Source organism: Cupressus sempervirens, chromosome 9 (assembly GCF_028749045.1).
Source record: "Cupressus sempervirens isolate cs-2001-9-10 chromosome 9, ASM2874904v1, whole genome shotgun sequence".
NCBI classification, from domain to species: Eukaryota; Viridiplantae; Streptophyta; class Pinopsida; order Cupressales; family Cupressaceae; genus Cupressus; species Cupressus sempervirens.
The window spans coordinates 767626693-767649942 of record NC_143126.1 but is presented as its reverse complement, the minus strand read 5'-3'; the positions used below and the strand labels follow the sequence as shown (position 1 = coordinate 767649942).

At 34.6% G+C, this 23250-nt stretch overlaps 1 pseudogene across 1 annotated transcript in view; it reads right to left on the bottom strand.

Moving 5' to 3' along the window:
- Positions 1 to 6573: 6573 nt before the first annotated feature.
- The window catches only part of LOC149540943 (uncharacterized), a 56263-nt pseudogene continuing 39586 nt past the window's right edge, over positions 6574 to 23250 (bottom strand). Inside the window, exons 8-9 of the transcript XR_016356538.1 lie at positions 7726 to 7806; positions 6574 to 6962 (exon numbers count right to left, since the gene is read on the bottom strand). The product of XR_016356538.1 is annotated as an uncharacterized LOC149540943 (transcript). The remainder of the gene's footprint in view (positions 6963 to 7725; positions 7807 to 23250) is intronic.

The window sequence follows — 23250 nt, the reverse complement described above, 5'->3', positions numbered from 1 at the left end:
GAAATAAGCTGTCCAAAAATGATGAGTCAGTTGAAGTCAATCAAACAATGTACAGATCCATGATTGGAAAACTACAATATGTTGTACATAGTAGACCAGACATAGCATTAGCAGTTGGAATAGTGGCTAGGTTCTCTGCTAATCCTAAAGAAAATCATCTCATAGCAGTAAAAAGAATAATGAGATATCTTAAAGGAACTGATAACTTTGGTCTATACTACAAAAAGAATCAAAAATTTGAGCTCAATGCATATACAGATGCAGACTGGGGAGGAAACATTGATGATAGAAAAAGCACAAGTGGAGGTGCATTATTTCTACGCAAAAGGCTGGTCACCTGGACTAGCAAGAAACAAACATGTACATCCCAGTCCACTGCAGAGTCAGAATATGTGGCAGTTGTAGTCAATTGCACAAACATTGTATGGCTCACACGTCTATTGAATGGAATGAAAGAAGAAGTAACAAAACCTGTGATATTGTATTGTGATAATACAAGTGCTATAAACATATCCAAAAATCCAATGATGCATGCAAAAACCAAGCATATTGCAATCAAGTATCATTATGTCAGAGAATTGGTAGAAGACAAATAAGTAAAGTTGGAATACATTCACACAAAGGAACAAACTGCAGATATCTTCACCAAACCATTGCCCAAGGATGCCTATGAATATCTTAGAGGCAAGTTGGGGGTAATACCCCTAACTCAAGCAGTTTAAGGCAACAAGGAAGCTGCCCTGCATCAACAGGAATAAATCATTGAAATATTAACAGGTTGATGCAAATGATGACAGCAGGAGCAGAAACTCCAAATCAATCACAATCATGGTGGCAGAGGGAGAAAATCAACAAGAAGTCAAAGCTTATATTTTGCATGATAAAGATGCTACATCTTTGGCATTTATGTCAAAGAGGGAGAAATATGTAGAAATCTGATCAATACAAAGAAAGAGGGAGATATATGAGATCAGTACAGCAAGACAACGTATACAATCTTGGTGGTAACTAAGTTGATTAATTGATCAGTTTGGTTTGCCATCAATGCCAAAGAGGGAGATTGTTGGAAATGATTGAAATGATCATAAGTAAAGTTGTTGGAATAATATATGGAACTGGTAAAGAATGTCCTCAATCATTGTTTTGTCATTGATGTCAAACTTGCTACTTGCAAGAATGACAATTGCTTTAATGATCCAAATACTATCAATTAGTTGATTGACAAGGAGGAGGCAATCAATAAGATGTAACTAGAACACCTAGAGAAAGGTTGAAGTTATGATGTTGTAATGAAGTACAAGGATCAGCTAAGCCATTGATGAAAAAGTGTATTTGATGACATACTATAAGATACAAAGAATGGGCACACTGAAACATATCAAAGATGTAAGGTTTTAGCTAAGTCTTTTGTAAAGCTCAACTAAGTTCATTAGAGAGAAGGAGCTGAGAAAGCTAGTAAGAGCCGAGCAAATTTCTAGTTAATACCGAGTAAACTTTAGATGCTGAGTAAACTTCAGATACCGAGTACACTTCAGATGCCGAGTAAACTTCAGATGCCAAGTAAACTTCAGATGCCGAGCAAGTTCAGATGCCGAGTGACATAGAGTTTATCAAGTGTCGAGCAGAACCAAGTGTCGAGCAAGTATAGATGCCGAGTAACACAAAGGTGTCGAGCACCAGTAACTCAATAATGCCGAGTTGCTGCATTATTTTGGAAATCAAAGATTCGCCAGATCTAAGCCGACAAAGTTGTTATCTAGAAATTTGTGAATTAAAAAGAAGATAAGAATGATGAGCTGGTGGCACAGAACACCATGTAGAACATTTTTAAGGATACAACTGGCGAAGTTTCTAGAAGAGAACAAGATATGGGGTAGATACATTGTATCCTACCTAATCCATTTTGAAACTCTAAAATTGGAGAGGGAGAATTGAGCGGCAAAGGAAAATCAATTTTCTATTTAAGAAGACATAAGTTAATGAAAAAAGAGAGAGAAAGAGGTGGTCAAGCATAAAAGCATGAAGTACTGAAGAAGGTACTAAGGAGAAGAAAGAACAGGAACTCTGTTTGGATAGACGACCACAAGGATGATTGCATTGGCAGAATGAGTAAGAAGACTCAAGGAGACGAAGCTTGAGAGGAAGACAAGCAGTCAGAGCTGGAGTGATTGAAGCCAAGCATAAGTATTGAACTGAAAGTGTGATTTGAAATCTGCAAAGTATGTTGTAAGTTATATCAAATCAAAAGACCATTATCGTTACTTTCTAGCAATTGTAACAGTAAGTTTAAACCCTATGGACTTAGGTTGGTTTAATAGCCATAAGATAAATCCTTTAACAGGGTGACATTCCAAGTGAATGTTCTAAAGGCCTTTAACCAGGCCCATTCCTAACAGTTTGGTGAAATCCTCTAACAGGGTCACATTTAACAGTGTGTTGTAAGCCTTTAACAGGGCAGGCCTTTAACAGGGCATCACTTAAGAAGAGTGAGAATCAAGTAACATGTTAGTGGTGGTTTTTCTCAAATTGGGTTTCCACGTAAATCATTGTGTCATGTGTTGATCTTGCATGTTTTATCTTTGCATGTTGATTTACTGTAACTTGCTTATATGATTGATTTAAATTTGGATGGATGAAAAGTGTATGGATTCATTAAAAGTAGTAAAAAGGTATTAATAGGGCATTTGGACCTTGGATAACTGATTCACCCACCCCCCCCCCCCCCCCCCCTCTCAGTTATTCTAAAGAATTCTAAAAATTGGTATCAGAGTCTGACTGCTAAGTTAGGGTTAGGGTTAGGGTTAAGGTTTGAATCAAGGTTAAGGTTAGAGTTAGGGTTAGGGTTTGAGTCAAGATTAAAATTAAGGTTAGGGTTAGGGTTAAAGTCCAATTATGGTAGAGTCATATCTAGGGTTAGAGTTATGCTCATGGTTAAGGTTAGGGTTAGAGTTATGCTTATAGTTAGGGTTAGGGTTAGGGTTAGAGTCCAATTATGGTAGAGTTAGAATTAGGGTTAGAGTTAGGGGTAGAGTTATGTTTATGGTTAAGGTTAGGGTTAGAGTTATCATTATGGTTATGGTTAGGGTTATAGTGGGGATAGGGTTAGGGTTAGGGTTAGGGTTTGAGTCAAATATTTTTTTAAATTTAATATAAGGAGTTTAATTTAAATAAAAAATATTTTATTTTTGGGATATTGTAATTTAAAATGTTATAGTCATACTTAGATATATGGTTAGAGTTAGAATTAGGGTTACAAATATAGTTAGGATTAGAGTTAGAGTTAGGGTTAGGGTAAGGGTAAGAATTAGGGTGGGGGTTACAATTAGGGTTACAAATACATATAGGGTTAGGGCTAGGGTTAGAAAAATACTTAGGGTTAGAGTTAGTGTTAGAATTAGAGTTAAAGTTAGAGTTAGGGTTAGGGTTATATTTAGGGTAAGGTTAGGGTTAGAGTTAGGGTTCGAGTTAGGGTAAGGGTTAGTGTTAGGGTTATGGTTAGCATTAGGGTTAGGGTTACAATTAGAGTTAGAGTTAAAATTAGAGGTAGTGATAGTGTTAGTGTTAGTATAAGAGTTAGAGTTAGGGTTAGAATTGGGGATAGAATTAGGGTTAGGGTTAGGGTTAGAATTAGAGTAATACTTAGGGCTCAAGTTAGAGTTAAAGTTAGAGATAGAGTTGGGGTTAGGGTTAGATTTAGGGTTAGGGTTATATTTAGGGTTAGGGTTAGAGTTACCTAGTTAGATTTAGGGTTAAGGTTAGAGTTAGGGTTTGGATTAGGATTAAATTAGGGTTAGGGTTAGAGTTAGAGTTATATATAGTGTTAAGGTTAGGATTAGGGGTAGGTTTAGAGTTAGAGTCAGGGTTAGGGTTAATGTTAGGGTTAGGGGTACAATTATAGTTAGAGTTAGAGGTATAGTTAGGGTTAGAATTAAGGATAGGGTTAGAATTAGAGATAAAGTTAGAGTTAGAGTAAGGGTAAGAGATAGAGATAGATTTAGGGTTAGAATTAGTGTTAGGATTAGAATTAGCATTAGAATTAGAGATAGAGTTAGGGTTAGAAATAGTGTTAGGGTTAGGATTAGGGTTAGGGTGAGAATTAGAGTTATTGTTAGGGTTAGAGTTAGGATTACAGTTATAGATAGGGTTAAAATTAGGTTAAGGTTAGAGCTAGAATTGGGATTAGGGTTAGAATAAAGATTAGAGTTAGGGATATATAGGTTAGGGATAGGGGTAGAATTAGAGCTCTAATTAGAGTTAGAGTTAGGATTAGGGTTAGGGTTAGAATTAGGGTTACAAATATAATTAGGGTTAGAGATTGAGTTAAAGTTAGGGTTAGGGTAAGGGTAAGAATTAGAGTTAGGGCTAGAATTAAAGTTACAAATAAAGTTAGGGTTAGAATTAGGGTTAGGGTTAGGGTTAGATTTAGAGTAAGGGTTTGAGCTAGAGTTAGAGTTAGAGTTAGAAATAGAGTTAGAAGAAGGGTTGGAGATAGAGTTAGGGTAAGAATTAGTGTTAGGGTTAGCACAAGGGTTATAGTTAGAGTTAGGGTTGGAATTAGGGTTGGTTATAATTAGTGTTAGTGTTAGGGTTAGTGTTAGTGTTACAATTAGGGCTAGAATTGAGGCTAGAATTAGGGTTAGGGTTAGGGTTAGGGTTAGAATTAGAGTTAGAGTTAGGGATCAAGTTAGAGTTACAATTAACGTTGGAGATAGAGCTGGAGTTAGGGTAAGATTTAGGGTTAGAGTTAGGGTTAGATTTAGGGTTAGGATTAGGGTTGGGGTTAGGATTAGAATTAGTGTTAGGGTTAGAGTTAGAATTACATAGTGTTAGGGATAGTATTAGCTTTATATATAGTGTTAGGGTTAGGATGAGGGGTAGGGTTAGGGTTAGGGTTGGGGTTGGGGTTGGGGTTAGGGTCAGAGATGGAGTTAGAGTTAGGGTTAGAGTTGAAATATGGATTAAAATTAGGGTTAGATTTAGGGTTAGAATTAGCATTAGAGTTAGAATAATAGTTAGGATTAGGGTTATAGTAAGGCTAAGGGTTAGGGTTAGAATTAGGTATAGAGTTATGGTTATAAAGGGTTAAGGTTTGGGTTAGGGGTAGAATTAGAGTTAGAGTCAAGGTTAGGGTTAAGGTTAGGGTTAGAGTTAGAGTCAGAGTCAGAGTTAGAGTTAGGATTTGTGTTATTATTGTGGTTAAGGTTATTTCTAGGTTATTAATCATATTATAGCTTATGTTAGTGCTATTATTACAGTTTACCTTAGTGTTAGGGTAATTGTCAGGTTAATTTTTTGTGGGTTAGTTCTATTATAGTGCCCATGATTAATGATATTGTGATACAAGTTATTAACCTTTTTAATAATGTAATCTCTCTCTCTCTCTCTCTCTCTCTCTCTCTCTCTCCGTCCCTCCGTCCCTTCGTCCCTCTCTCTCAAGTTATTAACCTTTTTAATAATGTAATCTCTCCCTCCCTCCCTCCCTCCCTCTCTCTTTCTACTCTCTAACTACACCTAGTAATATCTCTCCCTATCTAAATGCACCCTCTAACCTCTCTCTATCTCTAGTATCTAGATACGCCCCCTAATCCCTCTCTCTAATCTCTAGATGCACCCCCTTATCTCTCTCATCTTGCTCTCTAGATACACCTCCTAATCTCTCTCTCTATCTCTCCCTCTCTCTCTCTCTCCCTGCTCTCTAGATACACATCCTACTCTCTCTCTCTCTCTCTCTCTCTCTCTCTCTCTCTCTCTCTCTATATATATATATATATATATATTTATTTATTTATTTATTTATATTTATTTATTTATTTTTATTTTTATTTATTTACTTTTCTAAATTTTCCACTTATAAAAAATATGATATTATTTCTAGTTTCTAGTACATATAGGGTTAGGTTAAGGTATATAATTTACTAAATGCTTAGTAAAATCATATATAGAGTAAGAGTTAGAGTTAGGATCCAAGGCTTACAATTTCATTTATAGGACACTCGATGTTATGGTTAGCGTTAATAAGTAGTTAAATGTTGCACTAAAATAAGGGACATGGTTAAGGGAAGTATGAGATTTAGGTGTAGCATTGCAGTATTTGGAGTACAACTATGGTCAAATTTGGGATATATGTTATACAAATGACTCAAATAGTGGAAAACTTTTAATTCATGAAAGGGAAATTATAAGTCCCAACACAACTATTTAGATGATGTAAAAAGTGTGAAAGAAAATATAAGAATCAATTTTATGGAAATCATTTCTCCATGATAATGTGAGAACATTATATATTGTTGATTTTTTAATAATGCTAATGCAATTTTTATTGCAATGATTAAGAATTGCAATCAATAACAATAAATATACTTTCATTAAGGACATTTATTTAGACTTATGATTTTCTTTCTTAATTAACATATTTAGTAGCTACATCCATTAAAGAAATATTTTGTATAATAATAAATTTATTTTTTCTTGTTCTCTTCTTCATGAAAGTTACATAGAACAATGGGAAAACAAAACTGCTAATACAACTAATTAGAAGTAAAATTCTGAAATTGGAGATGAGAATGAACCATATACAAAAAAATAAAAATCTTTGTAATGGTGTAAATACATGTCACATTCTTTAATGGTTAGGATTCTTTTGTGACCTTTGTTTGAACAATGATCATGAAAGACTTCTTTCATCATTGAGGGAAACCCATTCACTTATGTAGATGTGTCACACATGAATTTTTATGCATCTTTCATATGCATTACTTCCATTTCCTCAACATAATCAATTGGAAATATTGCGTTCTCCACAACTTTAATTATAGTTGTGCACATCTCTTAAATGATTTGTAGGCATTTGTCAAACTCGATCTCAAAGAAATCATTTGAGGTTATTGAAGTAGTCAAGCTAATATCAAATAATGTTTGATTCTCTGTTCGAGGCATCCATAACTCAAATAGTAACCTGCAAACTTATAAACAAAAATCAACATATAGAAATTATCAGAATAAAAAAGTATTCATAATTAACACAAATTCTTTCAAATGAATAATTTTTAAAATAACATAAATAAAAATCAAAACTATTTCAAATGAAATAGTTAGATTGTAATGCTTGAAATATGGTGGAATTGTCTTCCACTTTTCAAACATTACAAATATAAATATTAATAAAAATATTATATATACTATGAAAAATATTTAAATAAAACACATAATTAATCTAATTAAATAATAATAAAATATAAACTAAGTATATGATTTGTTTATTTTAAATTAATCATTAAATTTAATAAAATACAATTTTTTTTTATAAGGTGACCTTTCCATCCACATTAATGATAACATTTAATTATGAAACATGAAAAATATAAATATTTTGAAACATGCAAATATAAAACTATTATGAAACATACAAACCAAAAGCATTTTGAAATATGCAAATCTAAAACTAATATGAAACATGCAAATATTATTCTAAATTGAAACATGCACATTAAAAATGTGCAATTGAAATGTATTATCAAATATCTAAATCAAATAGATTTTGATTCAATTTGAATTCTAAATCTAAATAAAAAATGCATGGCTAAGCTATATGAAACTTATTGAAATTGAAATCTAAATCAAAGGAGAATATTATAACTAATTTTGAAATTAAATCTACATTTAAATCTAAATACATAACTAAATCTAAATCTAAATGCAAAACTAAATTAAAAATAAAAATCTTACATGCAAAAAATTACTCCAAAACTTTAATACACTCCTCTTCAAAAACTCTAATCCGCTCCAAAAATCTCCACCTCTTCCTCCCTGTAAAAACACAAAATGAAAATGAAATATGGAACATTTGTTTTATAACCTATGAGAGACTCCTCATATGCCCCAATAGATGTCTTTTGACATTCCACAAATTTGTTTCAAATTCCCCTACTCCCCACAAAAAAAAGCATGAGTATGCATGCAAAAATAAATTTAACAAAAAGAAAATATTTTATATTTAAAAATTTAATGAAATTATTTTGGCCCTATTTTTTTGGGTTCTATTTTTTCGGGTCCTATTTTTTGGCCCTATTATTTTAGCATTCATTTGGCTTCATATTATTTTGGCTAACTATTATTTTGAGAATTTTTTATATTTTATAATCTAATAATGATAAAATATATACTAAATATATAATTCATGTACTTTAAATAAATCATTAACTTTAATAAAATATAAATTGTATTGATATGGTGACATTGTCATCCACATAAATGATAAAATCATACTTAGAAACATGAAAATATAAATACTTTGAAACATGCAAATGCAAAACTATTATGAAACATTCAAACCTAAAAACATGCAAAATAAAACTATTTTGTAATATGCAAATCTAAAACTAATATTAAAAATGCAAATCTAAAACTAATTTGAAATATGCACTTTTGAAATATGAAATGAAAAGTATTATAAAATATATAACTCAAAAGATTTTGAATGCAAATCTAAATCTAAATCAAACATGCAAGACTAAACTATTAAATGCAAGCGCAAACAATTTCGAATATAATTCTAAATCTAAATGGAACTAATTAAAATTGAAATCTAAATCAAAGTAGAATATTATAACTAATTTTGAATCTAAATCTACATCTACATCTAAATCTAAATGAAAAATAGAAATCTCACCAGCAAAAAAATTACTCCAAAACTTCAATCTACTCCTGTTCAAAAACTCCAATCTAATCTTTCAATAATCTCCACCTCTTACTTCCTACAGAAACATAAAATGAAAATGAAATGAGGAGCCTTTGTTTTATAGCTTGTGAGAGACTCTTCATCTCCCCCAATAGACGTCTCTTCACATTCCACAAATCTATTTCAAATTCCCCCACTCCCCACAAAAAATAAGCATGAATCTACATGCAAAATTATATTTAATAAAAAAATAAATCATATTGAAATTGTTTCGCCACTATTTTTTCGGGCCCTATTTTTTATGGGCATATTTTTTGGACCCTCTTTTTTCAGCTCCTACTTTTTCAGGCCCTATTATTTCGGCCTCCATTTGGCATCCTATTATTTCGACCAGCTATTATTTTGGGAATATTTTTTATTTTATGATTTAATAATTTAATGTTTAATTTAGAAGTTTGTAACTCTTGCCTTTTCTTTTTTATTGACAAGGAATCTTGGCATATTCTGGTGCTAGACATTTGTGCTGCCATTGTATAGAATGCCTCTTGGCGTAAACATTTGTGCTGCCATTGTATAGAACGCCTCTTGGCGTAATAATAAAGTCACTCTAATATTATAAAGTGCAAACATAAAGTTACTTTATAATTTAAAGTCACTTTATGACATAAATAAGTTAAGTGACTAAAAGACGAAATAGTCTTTTATCCCACATTGCCAAGTTGTTCGTACCTCTCCTCATTCGAAATTATAAAGGAAAGAATTTGCATTGGGATTATTACAACAAATATATGTTATTTTACGAATCCTAAAGGTTGCTTAAATGTGACTGGATATTTCCTAAGGATGAAACCCCTTAAGGAAAATAGTGGGTCTGGACACAAACCTAGTACTCACATTGCATTTTCAAAGTTGAGAGTTGAATTGATACATTGGTGTACCAGCGGTTGGAGTCTCCATAGTAGGTAGAAGCAATAGAGATTCGAAGATCATACTAGATAGTGGTAACATACAGGTAGCAGATTCAAACAGGTTGGAGTTCACAGCAGAAAGAAGATTGGGCATGAGAAATCAGTCTAGAAAAGTGGCACGTACAGGACATGGTCTGGTCATTTGGAGTTTGAACATCAAATAGAGTGGACAGCCATTACATAGCTGAGATAGAGTTGGCGTGAGTCTAGTTCTAGGTCATACAAAGGTCTTTCACAGCCTACGTTCCTCCCAACAGTGAATCAACAGTAGTATATGTGTGTGACAGTGGGCAACAACTGACCGACACCTAGCTATTCTACAAGGTACACCTCACACAAGGTCACCTTTAGTGAAGCAATAATAGTTAAGAGTTAACGGTGAGATAGTAGGCAAATTGAAGAAGATTACTGTAATCACCTAAAATGGTCATCTAGACTATTAGCCCCCTTTTCAACATTTTGGCTAAATTAATTTAATCACTTACCTAAGCCAAATTGCTAATAATCAATTTATTTGATTATAACCTATAGTTTGACTATGCTATCCTAAGTTCATTATTTGATTAAAAGAACATGTCCCCTTTTAATTAAATAAAGCGCCCCATTCTTCAAACCCACTTAAAGTGCACACATAAAGTCCTTTTTCTATTTTACAATTAAAAGAAAACGCTTGTGAGACTTTTGTCTTATATGACAAGTCAACTTATATTCTATTGGTTGACTTGTGTGTGCACATGGATCACACCTATTTTCGAATTCCACTGTTGATCATCCACCATCTTCATCTTGATCTCTACCGTCCGTACAACTTTAAAAGGGAGAGAGTTTTCCCCCTCAAATGATCCATCCATCTTTTGAATATTGTTATGCTGCAGGTTTTCTAACAGGTTTCTTGGGCGCTTTGTGGAAACTTCTCACTCCTTGTCTACATTCTCTCATTCCATCATATTAGCATAAGATCATATGGCATTCTTAGCATAGTTGCATGTTAGTTTAGCTTTCATTCTTGTAATAATCTCACATAGTTTAAATAACGGTATTGTAACACTCTCATTCATATTCTAGCATAGCTGCATCTTGCATTTCCATTCTAGTTTAGTCTTCCATCTTGCATTGCATCTTTGAGGAACTCCTTGAGACATTTTCATTCTTGCATCTCGTTTTTGGAACCTCCCATTGCATGGTTTACTAGCAAGAAGAGTATCTCTAAGGCTCATCTAAGAACCTTCTTATTCTTGAAATATACTCTTTTGCACTCCGTGGATAGGGAGCTCTAAGTCGGCATTCGAATATTCCAAACTCATGGAATCGTTTGGATAGAAGGGTTTAGAGTGGGACACTTTTGAGTGTACAATTACGAGAGTCATATGTTGGTCTAACAGGGACTCCATACGGAAGCTGCAAGGATAGTCCATTCCCCAACTGTTGGTAAATCTGCATTCATTGAAATCGGGTTTGTAATTCCTCCTCCAAACCGCACTTGCAGTATTGTTTGTCTATGTAAATCCTCAAATATTGAAGCCTAGTCAATGGTGTCTTAAACAATAGATGATAATTTGTTGTTATTGTCATGAATTAGCATTTCAGATTGTTGTTATTATATCAACATTAATGTACGATCTAGAAGTCACTATTTCATTTATAATACAACTACTCCATGGCATTCGTTTTGAAAATCAATAAAGTGATGTTATAGTAGTGCTTGCTTAAGACTCCTTGATTGCACGCCAACTGTTTGACGAAATTTTGCCAGTCCAAGTTTGTCTTTCTGTGATTAGAACAAGTAGAGATTATTATAGTGGTAAATCAGTGAAGTCACTATTTCATGGATAATATAACTATTCTTTGGCACCTGGGTTGTAAATCAGTGAAGTGATATTAAAATAGTGCTTGTTTAAAATCCATTGATTACGCACCAACTATTTGACAAAAAGTCAATCAGTTCAAATTAGAGTTTTATTGATTGAACCAAGAAGGGGTCGTTACAAAATTTTTCCAAAATTCTCAAAAATTTTGACTTTTGACAATTTGGACATGGCAATTTCTTGTATTTTTCAAAAATTTCAATTTTCCCAAATTTTTTATTTTCCCATTTTTTCAAATTTTCCAAGTTTTCCAAGTTTTTCTCATTTGGATTCTGAAATTCTCACCATTCAAAATTTTCACAACGTTTTGGATATTTTTATACTACCCTTTCCATTATCCGAGATTTTTCTGAAATTTTTGACGTCTTATTTTCCAAAATTTTCCAATTCTTCCAAGTCCTTATTTTTCATATTTTGAAAAAAAATCCACATTTCTGATTTTTTTTTTTTTGAACTTCTCAACTTGGATTTCAAAGTTTTCTCACTTTTGGACTTTTCATGACATTTTGGATTTTCAATATTTTACTGCCATGCATTCTTGGGATTTTCCAAAAATTTCAAATTTGGGATTTTTTTCCAAATTTTTGAAATTTTCACAACTTTTCCCATTTGTAAATTTTCATCTTTCCTTCCTAAAGATTGGGCCTTTTCTCACCTTGACTTCCAAACCCAAAAATAAAATAAAAATTAATTTTTTACGCATTTGAAAAATTTGGGAGGATTGGGAGACTTTTAAAATTTCAAACAAAAAATTCTTTGCACGCTTCCTTTGGACCCAAAAAATTATTTTAGCGGGATTTATTCACACCGTTTGGAGGAATCCACAACACGTACAAAAGTGCGCTACAAAAAAGGTAGAGAGCAAGGTTTGGAAGTTGTGAAGGAATTTACCCACAATGAAGGACTCCACCATTTCACCAAATATGCAGTTGAGTTTTAAGGAGGGTTGGAGATTTTATCCATGAAGGACGAAATCCTTGGCGAGGGTAAACATGCGCTCCCAAAATCTTGGAGACTGCAATTTCAAGGCAGCTAGGGATTTTGTTTGAAACAAAGGCAATCCTTGACCATGTCAAAAGTGCGCTCCAAGTTTTGAGGAGAGCGGCATTTAGAGTATGTTGAGGATTTTATTTCCATTGACCAGTCCATAACCTTCGTTGAAATGCACTCCAAAAAGTGTGGGGATTCCAAGGTGGACTTCTATGTTTGGCATCCTTTGTTCTGTCGCACACAAACAAGTAGGGGTCCTAAGCAAGGGTGATGAGTGAGGATAGGTCATAGGCTCAAGAAACATTGGTTCAATGAAGGTTTCATCCCTTCATTGAGGAAAGAGAAGGCAATACCCTTATCCTTGTATGCCAATGCTTACAATCAAGTAATGGATATTAAAAGTGAAACTAAGACACTGTGAGAGTTAGTGATGATGACAGTATAGAGGACAATGGCAGCGACAATGAATCATAAACCGTACAAGCCCTTGAACAAGATTTGTTGCGCTTGATGAGGGAACTTAAGTTTGGGAAAGACAACTCTAAGGAAAACAAAGAAATATGATACACTTAATGTGAGGTAGGTAGCACAAATTTTTCTTAAATAAGTTATTTTGCAAGATCTATCAAGTATTATCACATTCCATCTATTGTCCTGTATTTTGTCACCACAAAATGGAGGTAATAGTACAAAAAAACATTAACTAAGTTTTGCATCTCTCTGAGATAATTTACTATTTAATTGGCCAACATTGATCAACCAATCATTCTCAATTCACATAATGAATCTTTTTACTGAAGGCTTTCGTCAAGTTTATTTTGTTTTTTTTTAAATTTTGTTAGCCTATGCTTGATGTTTGAGGCCTTCAACGTCCTTTTTTGTGTTTTTGAGCACTTGTTAAATTGGTTTAAGTCTATTTGTTCCTTCAATCTCTTGCTTTCGGTTTTGCCTTCGATTTGGTATATCTTAGGGTTTAATCAGACTTGTTAGTCAAAAGATATATACCATTTAAGTGCCCAAAAAGTGGACTCTCCAAGCTCAATTGCATATTTAAAAAATGGATGTTATATTCTAATGTTAAATTGCACTTTTTGAAAAATATAACATTAATTCACTTCATGTTATGTTCTTAAGTTACTTTATGACTTAAATTTATCACTTTAAGTCATTATAGTGCACTTCATGTTATATTTTGATGTTGAGTTGTTTTCTAATTTTTCAACTATAGTACACTATATAGTCTAATTTAATGTTGAGATATACTTTAATGTTTTGTTTAAAATATCCAAGTAAAATGTTACTTTTAAATAAATATTTACGCATAATATGTAAACTATATGGCGTAAATATTCTATTTGACCCCTTTAACTGATATTTTCTTAAAAATCAATTAGACATGCTAAATAGGAAATTTAAGTTAAGCAACTCAATAACATGTCTTTTTTGAAATATCTAACATGCAAATGCATCTAGAGAATGCAACTTTCTTCCTGCGTGCAAATGCAAATGACCAAAATATACAAATGCATCACTAGAGTGTGATTTTTGCTTGTCCAACCCAAATGCATGAAAGTCCAAGCATATTTTAAAACATGCAAAACACACCTGGAGAGTGCGACTTGCATTTGAAAGCAAAAATAAGATGTGCTATTGCACTTGGAGAGTGACTTTTCTCTTGAAGAGATATGTTTGACTTAGGCAAATGAAAAAGCATAAAATAAAACATGTGTTTACATGTGAAGAGTCTGATTTGCATGTAAAGGCCCTTCAAAAGCGCAATTTGCATGCCAAACTCACTTTGCATATGCATTTGATTCATGTGTTTGGCTTCCTAGAGTCTGATTTTGCTCATAAGTCAAAAGCGTTGGAGTTAGAAGACAAAATAAAACATGTAAATGCATCCCAAGAGTGTGATTTGCTTCTTGGATGCATATATACAGCATTTCAAAAGCATGTTTCACCGATACATGCAAAAACCTCACATGTTAAAGGGTTGGGAGAGTGCATTTTGCATCAAAATTCACAAATGCAAGCACTTCTAACTCGTGTTTGCATCTAAAGTGTGTTTTAGCTTTTGAATGCAAGTAAATATTCCTAGAGTCCACCTTTTTCTTCCTTAATGCCAAAAATGATTCATGAGTATGACTTTCTAGGGCGTGATTTGCATTCAAAATGTCCAAATACATGCATTCTCCAAAAACGTTTTGCATGTAGATGCCTTTGGCAATCATGTTTTGGCATTTTGAAGCAAAAATCCAATGCTATTGGGCCTTCTAAGTCTGATTCACACCGAGAACATTAAAAGGAAGAAGGTTGCAACAACATCTTGATTTTTCATGTTCATGCATTTTCCCCTGGAGACCGCAATTCGCATTGAAAACTTTGAATTTTTCAAAGGCTCTTGGTTGTTGCACTTGGAGAAACCAATTTTGGAGAAGACTTGTTCATCCAAACTTCTCTTTCCTCCATTTTTGGCTCATTGAGCTCCAAGTAAGTAGAAGGATTCAACTCTATTTGCATTTCTTACTTGTTTTGCTACAATATTGCATTTTTTGGCTCATTTTTGTCCATTTGTTCAAATGCAGCCCTTGTCTTTTGCATTTTTGTCTTTAAATAAATTTGAAATCCTATTATTGCAAATGGAAAAAAAAAACTTCCAAACTCCAAAAACGGAAATTGCATGTAGAAAGAGATTTTAAAGTTTGTCGTGTTTGAGTCAAAAGCAAGAGGTAAGTTTTGATTTAGTCTAAGCTTTTCTTTCTTGTTTGTTGCTTGTATTAATTTGTTTTTAAAAGAAACTTGAGGATTCTTACCCAAGAATGCAAGTGCATATACATGCTTTCAGCTTCCATGCCAATCCACACTATGTCCATTTTCGAAACTCTATTCTCCAACACATGCAATTACATCCTCTGAACCCAATTGCATGTTTTACATCATGTAAAATGAGGAGTTTTTACCACATGCAAATTTGGGTAAAAACTCATATTTTAAAGCACCCAAACTCTCGTCTTACACATATCCAAATGCTTCAAACTTGCATTCTTGGTCACCCAAAGCAAAAGCCTCATTTTGCCCCCATGCAATCCACCATCTTAAACCCAATTTTGGCCATTTTTGTCCAAAATATTAGCTGTTTCGTACATTCCCATCCTTCAAAAATGTTCAATAAGTATTTAATCCATGCTTCGAACACCTATCTCTCACGGAGCCTCATTGTAACTCGAATCCTAAAGTTTTCAAGGATCCGATCTCATTGGAAATGTTTTCATCTTCATGTAGCAACACACTCTTCAAGATATGTCAAAATTTCCTCAAAGAACAGAGAGATCCCATCAAGAAGACGTGCTTCGAATCCAAGGAAGCAATAATTCATTTGGTCTCCACTTTCCCAGTGGTTGGCCTAGAACCTGAGTTCGTGTGGGAATGCACTAAAGCACTTTGATTTGTAAAAAAAGAGAAAGTGATGAATCATTTGAAGATGTTGACGAAATAGTTGTTCTGGGTTTACATCTAGACATCATTGAGAAGGTTTTTCAAAGTGTCAAAAACTCTAGAATGTATGAATCTGACAAATAAGAATTCACAACTGTAGACTGAGGAAAAAATTGATTACATGGAGTTTTCAAATAATAAATGGCAATTCATCAAAGAGTGTAGTAGTGCAGAATACAAGGACTTCCAATCTGGTGATCATCCACGTTTCCGTCACCCAAGTACAAAGGCTTTTGTTGACAATCTACAAGATTGATTCAGCAGTGCCAACTTTTTCATCATATTGTTATAGTTGCAGAAGATGAATTGCATGTAATCCAATTGCATATCCTCATGACATGTAATTCAATAATTCTTCTAACCTAGTTTTACTGGGTCAAAGTAGTTGAGTTGCTCCACTTTTTCCTCATTTCTCTCACTTCTTTTCCTATATTAGAAGTGTGCCCTCATTGTAAATAATCATCTTTATTTAGGATGAAAGAAAACTCTAATAAAATTGTGCAAGCATAACTTTGATTATGTAGCACTATTTTGAAGAAAAGTGAATACAAAGAAACGATTGGAGCTGAAAGTTTGATTGGGAGCAACTGTGATAGTGCAAATTAAAAGCTTGGACTATAATTTGTATCTATTATATTTGATTCATGTTGTTATTGTGAGTTTAATAATAGAGCATAGCAAGTTAAGAAGCAATTGGAGTCAAAGCTCTGACTGGGAGTGATTGTGGTGATACATAGACTAGAAGCTTTGACTATAGCTTGTATTGCCGTCTCAATTCACAAAAAATAGTCAGAATTCCCTACTTCTGGGAGTCTTTGTACCCCAATGGTCAAGGTTTTTCTTTGAAAATAGATTAAAAAAGGACTTAGAGCCAAACTGATATGCTTTCAATCAGCCTTTGAGTTGGTGTTGGTTTATCAGTATCACTATTTCCAACTATTAGAGAGAAGTGTAGTTAGAAATTTCATCTTACCCGCTACTTGCTCTGCGAGTAAGCAAATTCTTTCCTGAAAGATAAGAGGAAAGACTATTGGTGACACCCCTTACAAAATCTCTCAACTTCTTGCTTACCTTGAGTTGATCCAAGGAATGGTGAGAAGGGGGAGCCTTCCCTTAAAGGTAGGAGAGACTTTGTCTCATACATTGTGGCTGGTCTACCTATGTTGCGATTGGATTTGAAAAAACTTTCAGTTGCAAGATATCCCCCCAACACCATCAAGGAATGCTCATACAATCAAGAAATAAGAAGCTCACAAATGTTGTTTGCAGAAGGGGAACATGTTGGCTGTGGAGGAACCAAATGAAGAAGTGTTGGCAAATACTAGGCTACAACAGAAAAAGGCAATATACCCAAAGCCCCATATAGAAAAAGAAAGACTCCAGGAGGCCAAAGTTTATGTGGAGTGCATAATGGTGAAGGAAAGGAGAGCCTCAAATGAATTTTCTAGTACTCTGCTACAGTTGGAGTCTAAAAATAATGTAGTGATGTAGGTGTTACAAACAACAATACCTATGAAGGTGATAGATCTTCTACAAACCATGTCATGATTAAAAATGGCAATTACAAATATAGTTGATGATACAATTATCCAAGAGCAATATCAGCAATAAAAGGAACCCAGTAAAGGAACCACTACATAAAAGGGCACAGCTAGTGACCCCATGTTGATGGCAATAAGCATTAGGAGGAAGCCATCCATCATTGAGATGGAGATCATTTGAAGAAAATTAACAAACACCATTGTTGATTAAGGCTTGAGAGTCAATGTGTTGCCTGAAGAAAAATTGGGAGCATTTCGAGAAGTTGACACTCTAGCTACCAATATTTCACCTAGTAAGTGTTGACCAACATGGCATTCAGCCATTGGCAACATTTTTAACACATAAGTTGACAAACAACACACAATAATTCTTCATCAACTTCATAGTCATCTACTGGAAAAAATGATGTATAATGCTCTCCTCAAGTGTGTGTGGATGATCTCCATCAAGGCAAATCAAAACTAGAAGCAAAAGACTTTTTCCATTCAAAGAGGACAGAATTACATCATCAACCTAAGAAATCAGGTAGTGCATGAGGAATTGGCATCCTCCAACTTGAAATGCAATAAGGGAGACTTTTGGGATGGATGAACAAAGGAAGAAAGATAAACCAAACCATGAAGGGGTGCTAGAATTGGAGGATTTCTCCGAAGATGGAATCAACTCCCTTAATGGCTTGTTTCACAAGCATATGGAACACTATGATGCCTTTCAGCAGAGATGTAACATATTGCAAATCAAGGAGAGATGAAGCCACTGAAGGGGATTTAGCACCATAAATATGAAGAGTATGACTAGTGGCATGAGTGGATGAGCCCCCTAAGCACCGTTTTGAACAAGAAAGACTATAAAATTAAAATACAAAGAGCTTGGTGTGGAGAAGCTAAATTTGGGGATGAAGACAATCCTAAGATAATTTTGGTAGGGGATGATTGCAGCCTCATACTCAAGCAACAACATTCAATTTTGAGTACAAAGTGATCTTTGTGTAGACCTATAAGGACCTGAAGGGGATACCACCAAAGTTGTGTGTACACACAATCCCCCTTGTACCAAAATTATACCCAATGATCCATCATCACAATGAGAGAGCTAAGAATATACATCCTTAGCTGTCTCATCATGATGATGGATCATTGAGTATGATCCAAAATATTGGTGCTAATAAATGCACACAATCTTACCCAAAAGCATGAATATAAGAACTACATTACAAAGGTACATGAGGAGATTGAGAAAATGTTCGAAGCTAGCATAATATTCAAAGTAGAAACAAGTAAGGGGCCATGCCCATTGCCATATTACCTATGGAGGCAAACTAGATAAGAATTTGTATAGGACTTTCAATGCCTCAACGTAATGATAATCAAAGATCTCTTTCCATTTACATTCAACAACAACACTAGAGGTTGCAAGCCATGAGATATACTCCTCCATGGATGGATTTTGGAGGTATAACTATATTAGTATTGTGAAAGAAGACAAACTAAAAACAACCTTTGTGTTGGAAGACAAAATGTACACCTACAACAAAATGCCATTTGGCTTGTGCAACACCTGGGCCACCTTCCAATGTAGAATACTACATAGTTTTGATAAGATGTTGGTGGGGGATTTCAAAGCATTCCTAGATGATTGGTCAATATACATCAGGTAGAAACCCACCTTATTGCAGTTCAAGAATGCAAGGAGAGGTATCAAAGGGAAAGGTTCGCATTGAACCCCAAGAACACATTCATGGTGCCAAAAGGAAGACTATTTGACCACATAGTCTATAAGAAGAGTTGAAGACGGACCCTGACAATGTAGGGGTCACCAAGCAAAGGCCCTAGATAACATAATAGGATTTAAGTCATTCCTCAAGCGTGTTGGCTTCTACTATAAGTTCATTAAGAGCTTCACCCGAATTTCCTACCACCTAGACATGCTAACAAGGACAACCTTTCATATGGGAAGATGAGAAACATAAAGCAGCTGAAGAATTAAAGTCAAGATTGGTGCATGTATCTATCCTCGCATATCCAAACTAGAACAAGGAAATTCATATGCATGTTGATGCATCTAATTATACATTAGAGTTATGCTAGCACAAGTGGGCATACAAGGGTTGGACCATCCAGTATTCTTTGTTAGATGCCTACTTTCAAAAGCGAAAAGGAATTATAGCATTACAGAGAGGGAGGCATTGGGGATAGTGTACTCAATGCACAAAATCTTCCATCACCTTTTGGCAACACCATTTACATTCTATGTGGACCACCAGGCCTCAAAGTACCTGGTGAACAAACTCATTATTTAATGGCAAGTGAACCGATGGTTACTCCTACAAGAATTAGCATTCAAAGTCATCATGAGACCAAGGAGAAACCATGTAACTTTTGATCAGTTATTCCAAATCATGTTGGAAGAGTTGCCTGAAGGGGGTGAATGAAGACTTTCTCAATGCACACTTCATCTAGATTGCAATACTCACACCATGGTATTTGGGCATTGGGAAATACTTTTCCACCTCAACCTTCCCAAGGGAGATGTCACCAAGTGAAAGGAGGAAGTTGGCACTAAAAATCAAAATTTTACAACTTGTCAATGAGTTCCTCTACAAGATGAACCTTGCCTCAATACTATACTGATATGTTATGCAAGAGGAAACATCGAACTTTCTTTAGCAATCCCACAAAGGCTTGGCTTGTAGCCACATAGGACCCAAAGCCACTGCACGCAAGGTGTTGCTAGGACTATGGCAGCCTACATTCGACATTGACACACATGAGTGGGTAGGAGGATGAAACCTACCAAAGAGTCAAGAAACCACTCAAGTTTGACTTCATGCCAGTCTTCCCCTCACAACCTCAAGAGTTATTTGAGAGGTGGGAGTGAGACTTTGTCAAACATTTGAAGGTGTAAGTCAAGCACACAAATATAGATATATTATGGCAGCAATGAAGCACCTCACCAAGTGGCTAGAGACAAGGGCATTACCAAACTATATTTTCATTGGTACAGCAAGACTTATCTACGAGTAGATTGTCACAAGGTAAAAAATCCCAAATTAGATCAGTAAACGTGTCATTTAATTGATAACAACAGAGATTAAAATCTCCAACACCCTTTCAATTTTGTACCCATGAGCGAATGGTCAAGCAAAATCTACAAAATACTTGTCTCTATAATATATAAATCTTGTTGGGTCAAAGACTAGTATTGGAGGAAAGACTAATGGTAGTACTCAGGGCATACCGTACAACATAAAAAGTAACAACTACACATAGCTCCTTCTAGCTAATGTAGGGGCAAAAAGCTATGGTACCTACCAACTACATTGTTCCCAATCTACGCATTGTCATTTAGAACTATCTAGTGATGTTGAAAGCTTGAATGAACACCCTCCTAACCTTAACTAATTGGACAAATAGAGAATAATGGATAGAGAATAATGGCACAATGGGCCATAGAAGTTATGCAATATCATTATTAAAATTTAAAAGTTATAGCACCACAAACACCTTCGATGAATGAACTTTTGGTCACGACAGTTGGATTTAGCTATAAGAGCCATAACAAGATCAAGCCTGGGAAGTTCAAAGTTCCTTGATAGGGGCACTATAAAGTGAGAGAAGTGGGTCACAATAAAGCAATCGAACTTGCAACAATTGACAAGAAACCAATCTAGGTACCTATAAATGGATCCAAATAAAAAAATCCTCTCTAAAGGGACCAACAACAGCAATACACATGTTGGGGTATGCCACTCAAGGAGGATGGACTGTCAAACAAGATGAAGTGCTTGAAGAGGACCCATTAATCCAAAGACAACCCTACAAGCCAAACAAAGATTGGGTTCCCTACAGTGAGGAAAGAAAGCTTGGAAAGGAAGCATGTGGAGGGCATTGCAGTCCCTTGCATTCACAAATACCTCACTAATGCATTATTTAATACACCTGCACTTTGGATAAGAATTGGTGGACATTGTGTATGGAAAAAATTGTACAAAGGTTGTGACTAGGATACATGGCCTATAATATCGATGAGGAAACAAAAAAGAAAAGGGAGGAAAATACCAAGGAACAAGTGGCAAAGGAAGAAGCATTGGATGAAGACTAGGAAGAAGAGATTGACTTGGAAGTGCACAAGAAGACATTGCGTCTCCAACTCAAAATGGTAATCAATGTGAACGACATGTTAATTGCAAAGTGGCCTTGGCACAATGAGGAACTCATCAAGAATTGTATTGAACAATACAAGGAATCTCTACCATTGCCAACCACCAACTCACTATGGAAGGTCATCCCAAACCTGACAATTCAGCTTGAAATCAATAGCAATGGGGAGGACGTGACTTGGTATGGTTAGTGTGATGGCCTTTTATAGAAGCTGCAACATTGATGGAAGATATAAAGGCATTAGGTCTGCACCCCTAATAGACAAAATATTTGACTTGGAATATCAGGACATGCTATGAAAATGATTGCTATAAAAAGTTGTTAGAAACGTGTTGTGGCAACATGCTTCTAAAAATAAGGTGAGAAGTCATGATGAACCCAAAGGAATAAAAAGAAAAATAGAGAATGAAGACAACGAATGAAGCAAAAAGCCAAAAAGTGAAGCAGCCAAGGTGGTAAATTAAAAATGTGAAAATTTTAAGATATTAAAAGTGAAGCATTATTTTATAAGGATGAGAGATGAAAAAATAAATATAAAAATTTAAATATGGGTAGAACAAAGAAAGATGGCACATTGGTAAAATATTGCAATTTAAAAATACTTTGAAAAAAACAAGGTAAAGTATTAATGCCAAAATTAAAAAAATAAATTCATTTTGCAAAAAAAATGAAGTTGGAAATAAAAACACCACCAAAAGCACAGTGACATGCTATAGAAGGGATCTGGCATCCATTTGAAAAGACCATTGGCAGAAATAATGCTGGAAATTTGAGAGTACTTAGAAGTTAGAACCACATACAGCTCCAAATGCATCCACAGTGGGATGCAGGGGCAGGGGGTGTGCATTAGCTAAGGTGGACAAATTCAGAAGTGGGTGTCGGTGCCTCTAGGAGGTTGGTGCCTGCAAACATTCTAAAACAAGAATTATATGAGAGCATTAATTTGTCATGCTTTTTCACATTAGGGTTTCCACGTAAGTAGTGTGTTATTGTGTTATAAATAAGAAAATTATGCTTGGCATGGTATTACAGAAAAAAAATAATAAACTTCACTAAAAGCTACACAAAATATTGCCTGTAAAAAATAAAATAAAAGATAACAACTTAGAAAACATGATTGCCTAGAATTATCTAGCAGATATGAAAAACATCCTACATAAACAGATCAACCTTTTGTAGGGTACAAGGAAATGTGGAAAATTGGAAAAATAGGTGCCTATAAGTACATTCAAAAACCTAGAAATGATATGAGAAAGAAAATAGCATGTGAGACTCAAATAGGATTTGAGGCAGATATAAGAACAGGGACAGAGATAGGAACCGGAACAAAGGATGGCAACATAAGGTGTGTAGCTTCCCCATAGAACAAAGTAACTAATTTTTAAGCCTTACGTCTCCTAGCAGCAAATAGAATAGATAAAATTTAGATTCTCTAATTCGCATTTCTTAATGCTAGGTATGCTTGAAATACATCTATAATGACAACAATTACTCATAAATTCCAATATCTGAGAAACCAGGTTTATCAAGTATATGAAAAAGCTTTCAGAAAG